Below are 9,582 nucleotides of genomic sequence, written 5' to 3'. Positions count from 1 at the left end.
GCCCTGAACAGCGAGTGCCCTCTGGAGGGTGCGCACTCCGGCCCTGCGCAGCTCACAGAGCGCGCGAGTGAAGCGCACGAGCAGTGATTCGGGACTGAGCCGCTGTGTGTGTGATCCCAACGCCAGCGAATCAGGAAGGTGGATGTCACAGTGACGTTGTCCAATGACGACGTCAGCTAGAGCTCAGCACTGCGTTTCCTCGTTCCTCAGTGTTTACACAGCACCGGATCAGATACGAACTGGGTTGAATACGTGGGCCCTGGCGGATTCAAGTTGTTCCGCCTGTGGAGTCGTTTCCCGGCGTTTTAATGTGCACGGACAGTGCATCCGCGACGAAAACGAGACGGATACGGTCTAATGTAAACACCACCTAAACTCCACAAAGGCGTTACCAGACAATAGAGTGAAACCAGAGGTGGATTTACATGACTGAACATGGAAATAAGAAGCCCCTACCCCACTCCACCCGACTTCATCCCACAGTGTTAACACCCACACTCACTATATTTAACACGATGGTGCTAAATCAACTCCTGCTGTGTTCGAATATTTTATTTTTATCCTAAATATGTACACACGTGATAATGTGCTAAGAAGAGTTAAGTCAATACTGCAGAGCTTCATCAAACACTATTATTCAAATGATACAACACTCAAACCAACAAACAATGTCTATTTTCATGTCCAACACAACTTTAAACTTTTTGTGTTCAGGAAGAAAAACAGTATCACACTTGTGCTGAGTTCTTGAAGTGCTTAGGCTTTTTCTCTTTAAACTTCTTTTTTTTTGCCAGCTCGCTTCCTTTTCTTGTCAGAATTTAACCAGCCAATAGGATCCGAGGTTCGAGTTGGGTTACTGGAAAGAAATGTTCAGTACAGTCTCCTCAAACAGGAACCAAATCAGATTCTATTCTTCCTCACCTGACTACAACGACAACGACAATGATGGTGAAGAAGAAGAAGATGAAGAAGATATTGATGGTGTAGATGATGTTTGTTCATTTCTTGTACTACTTAAACCTATCTTTCACTACATTGCAATTCTGTTTAAAACAAAAAAAAACTCTGAAAATTCAAGATGAAGCAGTAAAAGTGACCTGATGTTGAACTGAAGTTGCTTACATGGAAAAGGAAAACTTCTGCAATTAAATGTTTCATAAAACAACAGATGTGCGTTTATTTATTATTTATTAGGATTTTTTTTAATCATGCTAGCATGTTTTCTTTTGCCCCCTCCATACTATATTACTACTCTGTTACTCTATTATTACTACAGTAATTACTACATTGGTGGTGATTATTATTATTAAATTAAATATAGGGGGAAAACAAAAAGAAGTGCACTAATGACAGCTTGCTTGTGATTTACATTCTTTATATGAGCAATATGGGGAAAATACAGGGGATGATCAAGCACACACACACACAGAGAGAGAGAGAGAGAGAGAGAGATCTTATAGCAGTCTGTTTAAGTTTATAATCATCAGAGTGGGTAAATTAAAAAAAAAAGCTATAAATAATAAACAGAGTTTTATGAATCACACAGCAGCCTTTTAAACCTGTTCACTTTGGGATATTATGCAATAATCCGCCCGCGCTGACTGAAAGTCGCATAGCTGCCAACATTGTTGGCCTGTCCAGGTCTCCATCTAACCAGTAGACAACCAAGTGATGGGGGGGAAAAGCTGAAAATTGGACTCATCAGAAAGGATGACCTTACTCCAGTTCTCTATGGTCTAATCCTTATGGTCTTTCGTAAACCTCAGTCTGGCTCTTCTTTGCTTCTCATTGATGAAGGGCTTTTTTTCTGGCTTTGCATGGCTTCAATACCACTTGGAGGAGCCTGTTTCGAACCGTCCTTGCTGTGCACTTAACCCCAGCTGTCATTTACTGTTCTTTCTGTAAGTCACTTGATGTCACCCTATGGTTGAGTTGACGATCATCCCGGTAAGTGGAGAGTCAATTTCTCCCTCCGCCCATCTGTAACTTTGTTGTCCCCAATGTCTCTTGCTTGACCTTGCTCTTATGAACTGCCATCTTTGAAATTTTGAGGATTGAAGCAACCTGACGCTCACTGTATCCCTCTGCCAGTAAAGCCAGAATTAAGCCCTTCTTTTTCTGACTCAGCTGGCATGAATAGATATTTTTGTAATCCAGTTAAATTTACCGTACTACTAGCACTGTTTTTTTTCCATCCAAATTGATTCTACTGCAAGAGGATAGCAATGACCACAGCAGTGGTTTTTATACTTTTCCTTGTTAAATAAGATGTGGATCAGGTGATTACCTAATCAGTACCTCCTTAAGTAAAATTAGGTGTGCTTGTGTTGGAACTGCAGCACAGGCACTGGAATGAAATGGTTGCTATCCATAGAGATGCTGATGTAAGAAAAAGATTGAAATGGTCTCTTAATTTTTTCCAAAGCTGTGTCTCAAGGAATATTCTGCTCTAAAACCTTTTCACAGACATGCTTATATTTGGAAAACCTTATAATTCCAAGGTCCTTATTTACCGGTCTCATATTACAGCGTCATACACACTGAGGACTTTATTCGAAACACTATACGAACACTAGAGCCTCCCTTTGCTTTCAGAACAGCCTCATTTTTTCATGGCATGGATTCTAGAGCATGTTGGAAACATTCCTTTAAGATTCTGCTTCATGTTGCATCATACAGTTCCTGCAGATTTTTCACGTGCGCTTTCATGCTGTGAGTCTCCTATTCTACAACATCCCAAAGGTTTCCTACTGGATTCAGATCCGGTGACTGAAGTCTGAACACTGAACTCATGTCATGTTCATGAAACCAGTCTGAGACGACTTTTGCTTTGTGACATGGTGGATCATGCTAGATGCAACCAGATGGTAAATTGTGTCCATAAAGGGATGCACACGGTCAGCAACAATACTCAATCTGACATTCAAGCAATGATTGATTTGGTGTTAACGGACCCAAAGTGTGCCAAGAAAACATTCCCCACACCATTACACCACCTCCACGAGCCTGGACTGTTAACACAAGGCAAGTTGGATCCGTGGCTTTGTGCCAAATTCTGGATCCATGGATTTGTGCCAAATTCTGACCCTGACACCTGTGTGCCTCAGCAGAAATCGAGATTCAGCAGACAGGCTATGTTTTTCCTGTCTTCAGCTGTCCAGTTTTGGTGAGCATGCCCAGTGCAGCTTCCAGGGATGAGAATGGGACATTTAAAACAAACTCTGAAATGTCTGCCAACTTTCCCACATACATATTTTTTATATATATGTTTTCAAATTCAGTGATGGTTTAAAACGTTTATAAACTAAGATAAGTCCCTACAGATTTTTATTTTATATATATATATATATATATATATATATATATATATACACACACACACATATATATATATATATATATACACATACATATATCTTGTGAGCAATAATGGAGGTAACCGTAACGATATATTAGATTCCTCCTGACTCCATCTTTGACAATTTAAGTAAAACGTACCTTTGTGCTTTTTGTTTTGATGTGCTCCTGGATGTTTCTAGCTCCTCTGTTTCCATAATTGATCATATCTCAGCACAGAATACACAGAACCTTTCCCGGCACGTCCACTTTTCGGATACGTTCCGTCAGGCACGTCGTCACAGTTTGTGTCCCTATCTGCACGGTAACGCTACTATCGAGCCATGCCCATCGGAAACAGTTCTTTATCCTGTTCGATTTATCGATTTCCCTGGCACGATCCTCATTTTTGCGGTCCAAAACTTGCGCCATATTGGCGAAGTAACTTTGAAAACTAACCAAAATAACTAGAACTTAAGTGATCAAAACCGTGTACGTATAGCTTGTTTCTCCGTGAATTGTAGAAGTGAGAAGAAAGCAATGACGATTTCCGTTATCACAGCTGCAACTAATTCTGCGATGAGTGTTGACAAAAGATGCTGGCGGGTGGTTGGTCGGTCCTGCCTGCTTGTGCCACCACAAGCCTCGCCTCGTGCTTGAGAGAGATCCAACCCCGAGAGTAGCTCTATGCACCCTGAAGTGTACAGAGCTTGGAGTTATTGACAGCACTACAACATTGAAAATCTCAGGGGTCAAAGGTTAAATCAAGAAAGCTGTAGCACTGATTGGTGCACAAGAACCAAAGGTTTCACAATGTATATTTGCTAAATCAACTTGGCATATGCTTGCTTTAATGGAGGACAAAACTCTATACAATTGGAGAAAATGGTCGATCAACAGCCTGTTTAGTGACAATACAATTGACGTTATTATAGACTGTAGTCCAGTGGAGGAGTGTAAGGCCCAAGTATTGGTGCTCTGTGTAAACAGCAGAAATCACACTCTCCCATTGGAGTGCAACATTAATCTAGATGAAGAGAACACTACAGAAAAACTGCAGTCAAGTTTACATACAGGTCATGGCAATATTTGGGCTTTCAGTAATTTCATGGGTGGCACGGTAGTGTAGTGGTTAGCGCTGTCGCCTCACAACAAGAAGGTCCGGGTTCGAGCCCCGTGGCCGGCGAGGGCCTTTCTGTGTGGAGTTTGCATGTTCTCCCCGTGGGTTTCCTCCGGGTGCTCCGGTTTCCCCCACAGTCCAAAGACATGCAGGTTAGGTTAACTGGTGACTCTAAATTGACCGTAGGTGTGAATGTGAATGGTTGTCTGTGTCTATGTGTCAGCCCTGTGATGACCTGGCGACTTGTCCAGGGTGTACCCCGCCTTTCGCCCGTAGTCAGCTGGGATAGGCTCCAGCTTGCCTGCGACCCTGTAGAACAGGATAAAGTGGCTAGAGATGATGAGATGAGAGTAATTTCATTGAACTGTTCTTTTTCTGTGGCAGAATGATTGTTTAAATTAAAGATGTATGCTGTATAAACAAATTTGGTGCACAAGTTAATTTTCTTTGGGTTTCTGAAATCAACACCGTCAAAATTAAACATCTCATATTTGGGTAAAACGTCTCTTTGCGAGATTCACCTTAACCAAACATTTGTTTACAAGCTTCTGGCAGAATTCTGGTTTGATATTTCAAGACTTATGATAGAACTGGTAGAGTTCAATTAATTTTTGGCATGGACTCAACTTAAGCACAGTCCACATATTTTCAATAGTGTTGAAGTCAGGACTTTTAAGCTTATTAGCCTGCTTTGACTGAGTCATGCTTAGGTAAATGCAGTTTATAAATAATTTGTAACAATATCTTTATTTGGAAATTGGTACAAAAATTTACAACAGCCAAAACATTAAGTTAAGACCAACAGTGAGTGGTACTGCTGTCCATTACTGCTAAATATAAAATTAAATACAAATCTGAAACCTCAAGTGAAACTGAGGCAGTGTAAATGCATTAAGGTCGAGTCCGCAACCATGATGGGGTGCAAGTAGAGTCCGTACATCAGCTCAGTGCCGTGCCATCAAAATTCAAACAACTGAAGGGCTTTAAAAAGTCCCAGTCCAGAGTGGCTCAGGAGCTGCTCAACATTTCTTTTTTTTTTTTAAAGATTTTTTTTGGGCTTTTTTCACCTTTATTGGATAGGACAGTGTAGAGACAGGACAGGAAATGAGTGGGAGAGAGAGATGGGGAGAGATCAGGAAATGACCTCAGGTCGGAATCGAACCCGAGTCCCCGGATTTATGGTATGGCGCCTTAGCCACCTGAGCCACGATGCCCCCACTGCTCAACATTTTTAGTCTCCTTTTTAAATGTTCACACTTCTTCCTGAGATGCTCCTTGAAGTGCAGGAGCTTTCGCTCATTGCTCTGCAGTCCCACAATGAACTCCGTGGCGTTTTTTTTTTTTTAAGATGACCACCTTGGCTGCCTTCTCGTTGTTGGCTCCAGCCAGGACCTCATCATTCAGCACAAAGCGACTCCGCTTGAGCTTGTTACGCTGCTGGCGCTCCAGGACCTTGCGAGTCTGCCACAGTTTTTTGTCCTTGGGGTCCAACACTTTGGGACTCATGACGATTTGTTTGGGCGCCTGCACACCTCCACCACTACTGTTGTGGAAGCAGAGCCACTTAACAGCAGGCTGTTCACTGCACATGCATGGCTGCACCGCGCGGTTGTGCTGCTGGCTGGTCATGTGACCCCACTTCAGCACCACAGGGCTTGCATCACACTTCTCAGCAGATTTCCTTTTTTCTTCTGTCACATCAATCTCCTCCTCGTTGTCACCTACAGGGGGGAAAAAAAAAAAACACCCTAGTCAAATCCCACAAGAAGCACCATCACCCTAATCAAAGCCACACCCACACCAGTAAATGACTGGAGTTGGGAGACTGAGAACAGCAGGCCACACCCCCTCACACAAGCACTTGTACTTTAACGTTCTAAACAGCAGGCAATGCACCAGGGGCGTATCAAGCTTTCCAAAATTGGGGGTGTTCTGGAATGGGGAAGCCATATCATTAGAAATCGGTTTATGGCTATGTACATGCCCGGCGTGTACACTGATGTACCGTACTGTCAATGACCGATATGGAACTTTTTCATACCCATGGTCCATGGATGCAAATGAAAGGGAGGACAGCAGAAAGCCTATAAATCCAGTTGACTCCAGCCAAGTTCTGCATTTCATGCAGAGATCTATCATGTTGGGTTTTGGTGTTGTTACTGCCAGGGCTATGTAATTATTCAGTAAGTGAAGGCAAAAAGTATTGAGTGATAATTCTAGGTAACAGGATACTGTTCTATAACAGAGATGTCAGTATTGCTGCCTACACTAGTATACACTGATATAAACAAAACCAAAAACTTCACATAGCCCAAGAAGTCATACTTGGTGTATAGATCATACACCATCATGCATAACAGGGACTGGGATCGCTTTGTGTGAGCAGGAGGCATGGCTAATCAGTTCATGTTGGAGAAGCGCAGCATCCTGGAAGGACCTCTTTAGTATAGCATTCAAATAAGACGAGGCAGTTCCTGCTTTTAATGTCTAATTATTCAAACTCGTGTATAAAACTTGTTTGCATCATGCATTACATGCATGGCACCTGGGACAACTGTTTGAACGACGGCATCGCAAGCGCTTTGAGAAGGGTCTGTCTGCAGAGCCAGGCACAGTAAGCACCGCATACGACGTCAAACCTGGAACAGTGAATCAGGAGCGGTAAAACTGGTGTTGGCTCTGCAGACAGATACTGTATTATTGAGCGCTTTCGGCACGCTACGCAAACTGGCTATTATATTCACGCAACTGCTGATTGGTCGGGTAAGAAAAACTGTTTTGAGTCCATTGCATGGCTGTTTTTTGTCTAACGTTATGGCAATAGTTTACTTCCTTGTTACACTTTTTATAGTAGCTGTATAATTTTCATAATGATGTCATTTTAATCTGACAAAAGTGCAGGGGATGAAATGGTGTTTCAACAAAAGTGGGGGGGATGAAACGTATGCATCCCCCGCGGGTGATACGCCCCTGCGATGCACGTTTATATTCATCTTATGCAATTATATAAGCTGTACTACTACTAAATAATAGGACCTACCGGACTCACTGTCACTGCTCTCAAAGTTGGGTGGAGCGTCCAGAGAGCGCTCGTCACACTCCTTACTGAACTTCTTACACACTGTGGGCAGGTATGGAAACACCACTGAAGGGTCCGAAACAGAGTTGACATTAACGTCCTGCAGGTAGCCGGCGTTAGAAACAGAGTCCTCTGAGCACTCGCTCTTCTGACTTGAGCTTTTCCGGGCTGCTCTGAGGCACGCAAGCCGCTCCGAGACTGCCCTCTCCAGCTTTGCTGCTGCCGAGAAGCTGCTCCACATGCAATCCTGGATAATAATGGACTTGAGCAAAGTCTGTGACGAATCTGCATCGCAGATGAAACTCTGGTTCACCAAGTCATCCCCAAGGAACTCTGTGACCATCTCGAGCTGATCAGCAGTGGACGGGAAGGAGCTGGAGAAGGACGAGCGCCGGCTTGGGGACAGAGGAGGAGTGGGCAGGAGCTCGAACTTCTTCCAGATGTCCTCACTGAGAGCCGGCGGCTGCCCGTGCTGCTGTGTGTAGAACTCATCCTCCTCTGTGTCAAAGTAGAAGTAGGGCTGGTACGAGTCGTAGTCATAGTCGTAGTTCTTACTGATCACGTTCAGCGGCATGATGACTGCCTTTAAGAGGAAAGGTAGTTAAATTAAAACCCACACTAGTGATGAATCGACTCCAATGAGCCGACTCATTTGACTGCTCAGCAATAAAAGCAAATTCAACTCTTTACCACATCTTTAATAAAAATGGATAAACGGCACTTAGAAAAAACATTACACTAAACAAGTTAAAATTAAAAATTAACATTTATATAGACTGCTCGCTTAAATGACTCGATTCAAATGAGTCGACTCATTTCCAAACACCAAGAGTCATGCTCATCTCTGCACCACTGACCCCAAAAACAAATAAAAAGATATCAGGTACCACTTTAACAGCAGTGTATACAGACAAAAAGTTATTTATAGAATAACAGGACTACATTTTGGGGAACAGCTAAGAGAGGAATGAAACCGACTCACAAAACGGCTAGAATGAACAAAACTAGCTTCCTAGCCACTAAATCTACTTAACCATTAAATTAAGGTCAGGGTACAGTTTATAAACGCTAAATTAGACCTCAAGGACGTTAATTCATTAGTCTAACCGAGTTAATTTCGACAAAAACAAACAAAAACCTTAAACGACTCTGAATCAGTTAGTGACAGCAACCGAATCGTTTGGGTAGTAAAGCAGCGAGTGCACTATTTGTTTGCTTGTTTATTTACTCACCGTAGCAGTGTCAGAGGAACAACACGATAAAATAATATTCACACCGTCTCCCTGCTGAGTGAAAATAATCCCAGGTGTTAGAAATTCACCGCGCCGGGTTCTCTACCAGCCAGAGCGCGCTGTGATTTTTCTCCAGCCGGTCTCGAGTCACTACAGAACCTCCAGCCGGCGCCTTTTAATCCTTTATTCACTCGTGTGGTATTAATGCGCGCACACACCGCTTTTCCCCGCCAAATAACCATTGCGTAGTAAAGCAACATACGAATCAAATCGTGCTTTCAGTCCTCTCTTTTTCACATCACAAATCACCACATCGTATTAGACAATCTCTTTTGATTTGTGTAATCGTGTAGATTCGGTAAAAATGTCTTAGACACGGAACTATATTTTCTGGCGGAGTGATTCAGTCAGTCAGCAGTAGGTTCAGTGCATGTGTCTGAGAGTGGGAGGATTCAGTGTTGCCAGATTGGGTGGGTTTGGATGGGCGGGCCCAGGCTATCTCACACCCAGAGAGAGACATACTCTGAGCAGGAAGTTGAGGGCAGTGAAGTGGAAGTTGAAGGCAGTGATGTTTATAAAGGGCACATTTCACTCTCACCGCAGTGTGAGACGTGTCACTGAGGGAAAAGTACAGTTCATATAAACACACACTCCACTCAGTGAGGATGAAACTAGGATGGAGGCCGAGACAGTCGAGAGAACACATGCTTAGCCGGTTGTAGATGATTATTTCGCCTTAAACTTTACAATTATTACATGTGAACAGAGGCGATTCTGGAGTCTGTTGTGGCCCCAAGCAAAAATTTCCAGGGGGC

The 9,582-nt window shown here is 43.1% G+C and overlaps 1 pseudogene; it reads right to left on the bottom strand.

The window, feature by feature from the left end:
• Positions 1 to 5,225: 5,225 nt before the first annotated feature.
• Positions 5,226 to 8,945, bottom strand: LOC132893376 (transcriptional regulator Myc-B-like; annotated as a pseudogene).
• Positions 8,946 to 9,582: the final 637 nt, after the last annotated feature.

This window comes from Neoarius graeffei, chromosome 1 (genome assembly GCF_027579695.1).
Source record: "Neoarius graeffei isolate fNeoGra1 chromosome 1, fNeoGra1.pri, whole genome shotgun sequence".
Taxonomy (NCBI): domain Eukaryota; kingdom Metazoa; phylum Chordata; class Actinopteri; order Siluriformes; family Ariidae; genus Neoarius; species Neoarius graeffei.
This window is presented reverse-complemented; position numbering and strand designations above follow the sequence as displayed.